This window comes from Lichenostomus cassidix, chromosome 2, assembly GCF_008360975.1.
Source record: "Lichenostomus cassidix isolate B80296 chromosome 2, HeHo_3.0, whole genome shotgun sequence".
NCBI lineage: Eukaryota > Metazoa > Chordata > Aves > Passeriformes > Meliphagidae > Lichenostomus > Lichenostomus cassidix.
In genome coordinates this window covers 104,100,013-104,109,585 of record NC_139482.1, presented here as the reverse complement: position 1 = coordinate 104,109,585, position 9,573 = coordinate 104,100,013, and positions in this window count along the sequence as shown.

Sequence of the window (9,573 nt, the reverse complement as noted above, 5' to 3'; positions counted from 1 at the left end):
TGACAGTTTACAGGTTGAGCAATATCCTACAGGTACATCCTGAGTAACAGAGCTATTTCCAGCAGAAATTACACTTCTCATGATCATAGAATCAGAATCATAGAATTGTTTGGGTTAGAAGGAACTTTGGTGTCTGACCAAAAGCTCAGGTACTGCCAAACTCTTATTCATAGGTGGGAAAAAGCTCAAACATCCAATATCCTGTCCATACGGGAAGACTCGAAAAATATTAAAATTAAATTTATTGTCATTATTAAATGCAAATATTTTAAAAACACATGAAAGGTTAGACGGGAGGGAGTATGTGGTTTTTGGTGGTTTTTTTTTTTTTGGTGTGGCGTGGCTGTAGTTAGCTTTTGTACCGGGAGAGGGAAGTGTTTGCCCAGAAAAGGAGGCTGCAGCGAGGGGCAGCTTGACCTGCGCTTGGATGGCTGGTGCCAGACGCTGCTCTGCTAGTGGGGAGATTGGGGCACCCTGCCAGCCCGGAGTTTTTCACCTCATCTGTGATTGTAACCATTGTTTGACACTGCCTAAAAAATGTGGGCTATGCCAGAGCAATGCCAATTCGTTTCAAATCATGGGGAAAGGGGCTTCATAACATTGAAATCAGGCTCCACATGATCTCTGTTTTTTAATGAGTCACCTGCACGTGCTATGAGGCTTGCTGAATGTTGTTCATTCAGGCTTGGGAGAAAGTTTACTTTTTTTTCCCCTCCCCGCTATTTCTCATTTCTTATTTTGATAAATTAAATCTGAATAAAGGGCCATTCTAAATTCTAAATTCTAAATTAATAATTTGAAATTATTCTAGCCCCCATCCCTTGCTATGAAAGAGAACCAAAGAAGAGATCTCTGAATTGTTTATAAAAAAAACTTTTTAAACTTTAAAAAGATGGTAGGAAGTAGAAGTGTTCTAAGGAGATACTTTTAAAGGAAATGGAGTCTTTTTTGACTATAAATATTCTTTAAGTCAAGACTAATGTTTTATATGAACAGAGAGGACTGTCAACATGCTGGGAAAAGCAGTACAGTATATTTGTTAATGGGTACAACATGACTGAAGACTTCTTTTTTCTTGGGGTAGGAACAAATGAAGAGGAAGAACAATGTTACCACTGTGATTTTATAGTGTTTTATAGCCACCTCTTGTTCGATACCACATTTTTGCTCTTTTTGGAATGGTGTTTGTTACTTTTTCAAGGGTCCCACGCAGAGGGGTGATCAACACTGGGCTGTTAGTGCTTGTGTTGGGTTGTGGATAAATGGGGTTGCAGTGCCTGAAGAAGTTTTCACCCCAGCAGCTGCTGTGCAGCCTGGGCAGAGACAGCTACTTCAACAGGAATGTCAGCAGTGTGTCACTTCTGCTTGCCACGTGGTGTTGCCACTGTGCGAAATCTGGCAACATCCCTCAAAGCAAACCTCATCACCTCCTTGACAGAGACGCCAAACTGTGCTCTGGGCTGGCAGACAAAAAACTGCTCTTGGTATGTGGGGATCAGAAACTCAGTCAGAGGAGTAGTGCTGTGTACCTGTAAATGAAAATTCCACAATTATCCTGCATATGAAGGGGAGTCAGTGTCCTAAATTAGCTAGCAGTATGTTAGAAAAAGCTGTGTTTTCTAGTATGTGCTAGGTGGGAAGCTAAGGGGGGATAAAGGAGTAAATATTGCCTTCTCCAAAAGTATTGTAAGCCAAATAATTTTTCAGCCCAGACTTAAATGCTATCACCAGCTGAAAGCTCAGATGGATGAAAGCAATCAACAGCAACACTATCTCAGGACATCTCTGTACTCAGGGGTCAGTTGATAGAACTGATGTTCTATCATATTATGTCAAGAGGCTGTGTAGTTGGAATTACAAAAAACTTCACCCAGATGCTCTTTTGGAATAAAATCCTGTTCCAATACCAAACTGAGTTTGCATTTTAATTTCTGTTACCATTCCTACAGAAGGGCATGTTTGGAGACTCTGAAGCCTCCCATCTCTGATGGCACTAGGGCTTAGTGCTTTGTTCTCTCTTCTTCATTGCCCATCCTAGTGCTAAAGCCCTTTTCTTCTCAACCTTCTTCCTTTCCCACAACCTTGCACACCATCCAGTGTAGAAGTACAGGCATGAAAGCCGGATAAGTTGCCTTAGCAGCCCAGCTTAAGTAGCTTACCTGTTATTTCCAAACCAGTCATGGGAAGTTGCACAAGGCAGTTTTATCTTTTAAACATTGATGAATACAAGGTGTCCTACCTTAGGCACTTAATTTTGAGGTGGCATACTGCCAGCCACTGTAGCTTGTTACTGACTGTGAGATACAATTAATAATGTGTGGACTGATGAAGGGGAAGCTAGATTAACACAAAAAATAGCCCCTCAGGAAAACTTAAATAACATTTTTATAAAGTGAATAATAGAGACTCTTTCTGCATTTTATTAGTGTATTGCACTTTTCACCAGAACATACTTATAACTTTTATGTTTGTTAAGTCTCATGATGATCTGCTGCATTTAATACTTTCAGGGTTTCCTCTTGACTTATTGAATAAATTTCTGGGGAATATATACTGTATGATCCCATTCTCTCATATCAGTTACAGCAGAAAGTGTTTCACTGATATATTTTGATGGCATTTTTCAAATAATTTGGTAAGAGTGGCTAGAAAGGGTTCATTTACCTGGATTCACCTAGAAATCTGCTTCCCAAGTGAGTCTGAGAATGACTGATTTTTCTACTCCTCATCTTTTATCTGGGACATGGGACTTGCTAGCATAGTTTTCCTGGAATACTGCCACTCTGCACATAGGTGGAAATATGGTCTCAAACAGCGATGATTGTCAAGTGACCCACTAAGGACTTTTATGACCAAGACCAGGGATTTGACCTTAGAGTCAAAACCTTGTGGAAGTGTCTACCATATATTGTTTGGTTTATCCCAATGCAGAGAATGTTTCATTTTTGTTGCCAAAAGAATTTACTAAAATTCGTATCTCTGTGCTACTAATACTATGGAAATTTGGCTTTTTTCAAAAGCAAGGTGTCACACATCTGGCTGTTATTCACAAAAATTGTGCTATCAACAGCTTCATCCCTCACGTAGCAATATTTTTTGGATTCTAACCTAACAATACTACTGTGATTCCGACAGAGAACTTGGATCAGTTGGACCTTTTTAGCTAGAATTTCCTTACAACATACCCCTCATTTTGAGCATACTGTGACATGGAACACCTTTAATTTAATTCACGAGCGCTTTATAATGTCAAGCTAAGTTATTAAAGAATGCAGGAAGGCATCTTCTGGGCCACATGCCTATGTTACTATATCACAAGTGCCTGGGGTTACTTTCGCATCTGCCAGTGGTACGAATTCTGAAGTATGTTGTTGTTTTGTGATTATGCTACTGGAAAATGATACCATATTTGCAGATTTAGTTCCTGTAGATTGTACTGAAGCTCATCCCTTCCTCCTTGTCGTCTTATTTTTGAGCTTCCTTGTCAATATTCATGTAAAATACAGCTCCTGCTGAAAGAACTTTTAGTTTAAACATACACATAAAAAACCATACAAAAACTAGTGGGAGGGTCAGCAACTAATTCTGATCATAAGCTTTTGAAAATGAGCTTTTCTTTGAGGATAAATTTGAAATGAGAGAGCAAAGATACTCAGCAATCCAGGCTTGGGGTCGTAAAGAAGGAAGTCAAGAAAGTGAGAATAAGAGGACAAGAAAGTGAGAATACTAGAAAGACATTGGTGGAGAGAGTGGATGCAATGACCCACCCTTAAGGGGAAGGAGGTGGGGGTAAAATGTAAGAAGGAGGCAGAGTCATGGAGAGCTGGAGGATGAGCTTGGTCTTAATGGAGAGGGACAGAAGGAATCCTTGGAGGGATAAAAGAAGCTAAAGCAGGGAGAGCCCATCTGAGCTCAAATGTTTGCCTACTTTGCCCTAAAGTGGAAGAAATCCACCATACATCAAATGTTTTTAATCTGGATGCCCAATGGTTCTTTGTGTGGGGCTTGGTTAATGAGGAAATGGTCCCTACCAGTGTTTAGTCCAGTCCAAATAACGTCTGACTGCCACATGAATAGGCAAGAGGAAAAGAAGAAATCAACTCTTGTAGTTCATGCTACAGAAATGCAATCAGGAAAAGCCCCGCTGAAGCTGTGTAGCAGGAATTCATCCAAAAATCTCCCCAGATGAGGCAAACTATTCTGGGGGAAGTTTTTATATCAGAAGTTGTTGATCTGTCAGCTGCTGTATCTCTTCTGTGCTTCAGCACAGGGCATAGTTTAGGAGAGTTGGAACCTCTAGTGTAGTTGCTGCATCATCACTATGTGCTGCTCTCATGTTGGTTCTCCTCAACAAAGAATGAAGAAAAGAAAGAATGGGAAAACATTTAAAAAACTGTAGTGAAATTCAGTGTAATATCTTAAAATACATAAGGTCTACAGCTAACAATTTTATTAAGATACTTAAAAAAATTCCCAAAAAGCATAGGGAGGATCAGCAGGGAATTAGCAAATTGTATGTGTCACATCTCCCTGCTCACTTTATGAATATGTTCTTTTCTACTGTATTTGTGTTTGTGTTTTGGCTTGGTTTTTATTTAATTGAACTCTGCAAAACCTGTAAGTTCTCCATACCCAAATAGAACTTTTGTAAAGCACTTTGCTCTTTGTGGACCTGTGTTTCACCGCAGTCTGCTGCTCTCCAAATGTCATTCTAGATTGTCTGTGTATGGGGGTTTTGTGTCCCCCTCTCAGACAGACTGTGGCTGGAAACTGCCAGCTTATGGCAACTGATGACATTCTTTAAGAGCCATCTGAAGACAAAGTGGAAAATCCAGCCATGTCCATGTGTAAATTCTAGCTAAGGCATGTGTCATTGATAAACTTTGCTGTTGGGGCTCTCTGTTATACTTTATTTATATCAACTTAAAGCCTGAAAGAATGTTGCTTTGGCTGCCTTTCAAAACCTGAGAACTGAGCATATGTGGATTCATTGAAAGGGAAATTAGTCACTCTTATTGCTTTAGAGAAACCAATCACTTTAAAATCCCTGCAACATCAATATGCCTCCCCATGATATAAATGCCCCAGAGGTTTTCTTGTTTTGAACATTTTCTTAGTGCAGCTATCTAACTACTAAAACACAGTTCACCCACTTAAGTATGGAAAGGCATTTGGAAGTGTAGCTTGTTCAATCAGAACATCAGAACAGACTTGGAATCAGCAGTGTTTACATTTTTCTCAGTTATCTCCAAGTGCTTGCTGCTGTTAGAAGCTGTCTTTTTCCAGGCAGCCTTGCCTGTCATGCAGTACTGGAAAAAGCTCATGAAGAGATCCACTGTCCTTTGACATTCCAATTTGTGGCAAAGCCAAAGCTGTTTACCCTTGCTCTCACATGCACATTCATCCACACTTTCACCAAGGTGAGCTGTTTCTCTAGGTGAAAGAAGACAGTTCAGGCCCAGAAGATCAAGTGTTACTGCCATGGTCTGAGTCACTATGGTGAGGCAACCAAACTCGTTTCCAAGGACTCCTAATATTCTGTATTATGCATGTGGTGAGCAGGTTGCTGAGACTCTGTTATGGAAAGTCCTCTCTTAGTCTCCCAGCAGGAGGATCAGCCTAAGTGACAGAAAATGAACAAAGAGAACCCTAATACCCATGATGGCAAAGTGGCGTTGGTTGATAGCAGAGCCCTTGATCTTAGGCTCTAAGACTACTCAAAAGATGCCCCAAAGAAGGTAAGGTTGTTTTCTTTTTGGGTCCCTCCTAGATGAAGAGCCTGGAAGTTAAGCTCTTGAACATCACGCCTGCAAAAGATGTGGGAATGGCAGGCTCGGATGCATTGAGATGAAAGGTGAAGAGTAGAAGACCTACTAATTTGTATTCAATTGTATGTCTCATAGACAGCTCTGTTCCTTCATCAACACTCACATCCCAGTCCTGTGTGGAACTAGGTGAGGAGCATCGCCTTCATAAATACCTCTTCTGATAAAATAAAGGGGTGATTCAGGATTTAGGTGGTGGTCTGCTGTCCTAATAGAGAGCCTAGGACAAGTATGCCTATCAGACACTCAGTTAAGTACCACAAATTAGGTGGGAATGATCTCCATGACAGAGATAACTTAATGACCTCCCCTACTTTCTTGTGCTGTGTTCTGGAGTGGAGCAGACCAGCATACTGGTAGGATGACTGCACACACCCACCCTTCAGTAGGCTGCAGCCTGCGAGTAATGGCTAAATTGACTTGCTCAAGGTAATCTCAGATCTGTTGCTTTTCCAGATGACTGCTGTCCTGAGATGCTTCTTACAAAACTGAAGAAAAATTTGATTAACCTTCTCACGTTTTCTGGGACTTGGTTATGGTCCTGAGAAAGAAAATCATGAAAACTGATTGCAAGCTGAATATATCAGGAGATATATCTAGAACTGTAGTACCTGCAATGTCACTGTGATTCATCTTCTTGGTTAGTTGGTTCCTCAGACTCTCACAAGTCTGGATCCTTTGCATATTCACATTGAATCAGTTTGAATTTCCTCACAACATTTGGTATTAAATTCTTCATTAATGAGACTTAAATTCTCTAACTATTTGAATAGTTTGGCATAGTTACTGGCCACTGGACTTTTTATTGTTGAGGAATTTCACAATTATGTAATTAAAACAAGAATGTTTGTATGGCAGCGTAAGAAACTCTGAACCCCTGAGCTAGGGTTTTGTGTTTTTAACCAGTTGTTGGAGCTTGTGCTCAGAGCTATGACAGCAACAGATTTGTAAAAACAATTCAGGAATAAGGTTTCACTAGGTCACTGTTAATAACACAGACTGCTAGCACATATTTGAAGCATGCAGGTAGCTCCAAAGAAAAAATTCCTAGACAAGTTCCTGTGCTTTGCTGAACCTGGAATCTGGGCAAACAGCTGAAGGAGAACATTCGCTACCACATGGGAAAGTTCCTCTGGCTTCTGAGGGAAGAAGTTGAAGGGAAGGGGGACGTTGGAAGTAATTTCACTTTCTTTACTTTCCCTTGACTCTAGGTGCCAATTTAAATGACATTGTGGCACATTTTCTCCTTGTTTTCAAGTTGGTTTACACTCCTTCAGAGAAGGTGGGAGCAAAAAATGAGAACTCATTACATGGAGAAATATATGCAAAGAGCTGCATAACACACAAAGTCAGTCCACTAAACAAAAGGGAAAAATGTATTTCACCCTGAAATTTTTTGAGTAGGATTAGTAATCTGAGATGCCCCTGTACTTCACAGCAGCAGGGATGCTCAGATAACAGTGTGGTTTCTAATCTGAAGAAAAAATACCCAAATGCCAAAAATACAACACCTGACTGCAGCTTTCTATCAATCACATTGTTTTGTGTTATATATAACTCACCTACTTAAGTTTCACATATAAATTACTTCCCTGGGTTACCCAAGGGAACAGTAATAATTTTCCAAAGTATTCACCTGAAGGTTCGTAAGATTATTCAGGTGTCTGTTAGACTCCAGAGAGACTAAATATGGCCACATGGAGCCTTCCTTTAAAATCCAGGGCTGGAAGAGTAATTTCTGTTTCAACAACAACAGCAGGGCCATTTTCTTGGTGAAGCTGTGGATCTGAAAATGTTTTAAAACCTCCGTGTCTTCTTCACATGAGAAAAGTGTCAATCAGAGAACGAGTTGTGTGAGAAAGGCCATCTGAAGCAGAGCAAGCAGTACACACAAATCTTATCCCAGCTTTTTGAGCCGGGATCATTTGGCCAAGGGGAAATTGGGAGGTGCTGGTGATGGGATCATCCTTCCTGGAGTAGTGGTGATGCTATTTGCAGCCAGTCAGTGTTGCCATATCTCACTATTCTGTACCCCTGTGCTCACTGGTAGGGACTGGTAGGCTCACCTTTAGTTCTACAGTATATATGGCAACAATGCAAGTTCATGTTTTTCTCTATAGATATAGCACAACATTTTTTCTGCTTTTATCAAAGAAGGGACAGGCTCTACCTCAAAGAGTCCTGCTCTTAAATCCTACCATCTAAATTCTGTCTACCCACTCAGTATATGCTCTTCATTCATTGCCTAATTTTAGGAGAAGCAGTAATTGTTTTGTAATAAATTGTTGCTCTCTGTTTCGTAAATGAGGCAAAAGGTGGTTTGCTTTAGTCAGTTACAAATACCTTGTGAGCTAGTGCATTTTTTCTGTGTTTATATTTCTACTCCATCTCCCAGCCAACTTTCCTAAAATATTTTGCAGGTGTTCTTGTGGGAATACTCACAAAATCTTTCTTTAGCTGAAAAAATTCAGCATCTGTAGTGAATAGTGAGAGAAGCTGGGGTGAAGAGTCTTTTAGACATTGATCAATGGGACCAGTGATCTGTTTAAAGCCAAACAAAAATTTAAGTGATTTACCACACCAGGCCTTTAGATCTTTGCCAAATGTCATCAAGAAAATTGATGGTAGTACCCATATCTCCTACAGCTCTGCCAGGCTCAGACTTTAATTATTATAGCAAACTACTGTTTTATTTAATTAAAGAAATTAAAAAAAAATATGACAAGCTTGGAAGAAAAATGAACTGGTTTTGTGACAGATGCTGCACATAGAAATCTTCTGTGATAATGGCAGGACTGAATCTGGTTAACTCCCCTGGAGAAAGGACTCTATAGACTAAGTGTGTTTGCAGAGACTCTGTGAATTGAGAATGAACATCTTCTGAGGAAATACTCTGTTGTCAGGCTATAGAGTTTTTAAAACACAAGGCAAATTTCACCTGCTTTCCTGAAAGGTGAAAAATATTGAGGTACCTCTAACTTCTGTTGCCTAAACTACAGTGGCATTCAGTAATTGCCTATTAGGCATGGGATGGTTTATTTCAAAACTCACAGCCACTGTATGAGCACTGTTAGAAAAAAACTGCTGCTCCATTAAATTCAAATGCTGAAGTTAAGTGTTACACTCATCACAAACTCTCTAAGTTTTTATTCTTCTCTCTCTGGTTGGCATGTAAATGACATAATTTGCTCTGATATATTAGTTGCAGGATAAGAAGGCAACTTGAAAGTCCTTTAGCTGATGTTTCAATTAATATATTTTTCAAGTGCACACACTTCATGCTCTAGAATTTAATGCTTATGCCATTATAGTTGTTATTATATGAACCACACAAAGTCAGGTCCAGGTTGTGTGTGGTGCTGGATGGCAATAGTGGTGTGTTTGCTGAGCACTCTTTGCTGTCACCTAATGATGCCACAGGTACTGGATTCTGATGATGCCACAGGTACTGGCTGACACAGGGTGGCATATCTGATGCAGCCTGAGACCATGCACTTGGCAGCAGGATAAGTTTGCCCTGAGTAGTAAAGTACCTAGGAGTAAATGCCTGAATAAATCCCTCCCTCTTGGTTTTTCTTTCTCAGGCAGCACTGTCTTTTGGACAGAATCAATGGCTCTGATTCTGTCATCCCACAGGTATTATATTTTGTGTCCTTTCAGATGTGTCATCTCTTGAAGGGAAGGCATGTGGTGTGCCTGCCTTTCCAGTGCCTGACAGCCCTGATCACACTGACAGTAAATTACAACC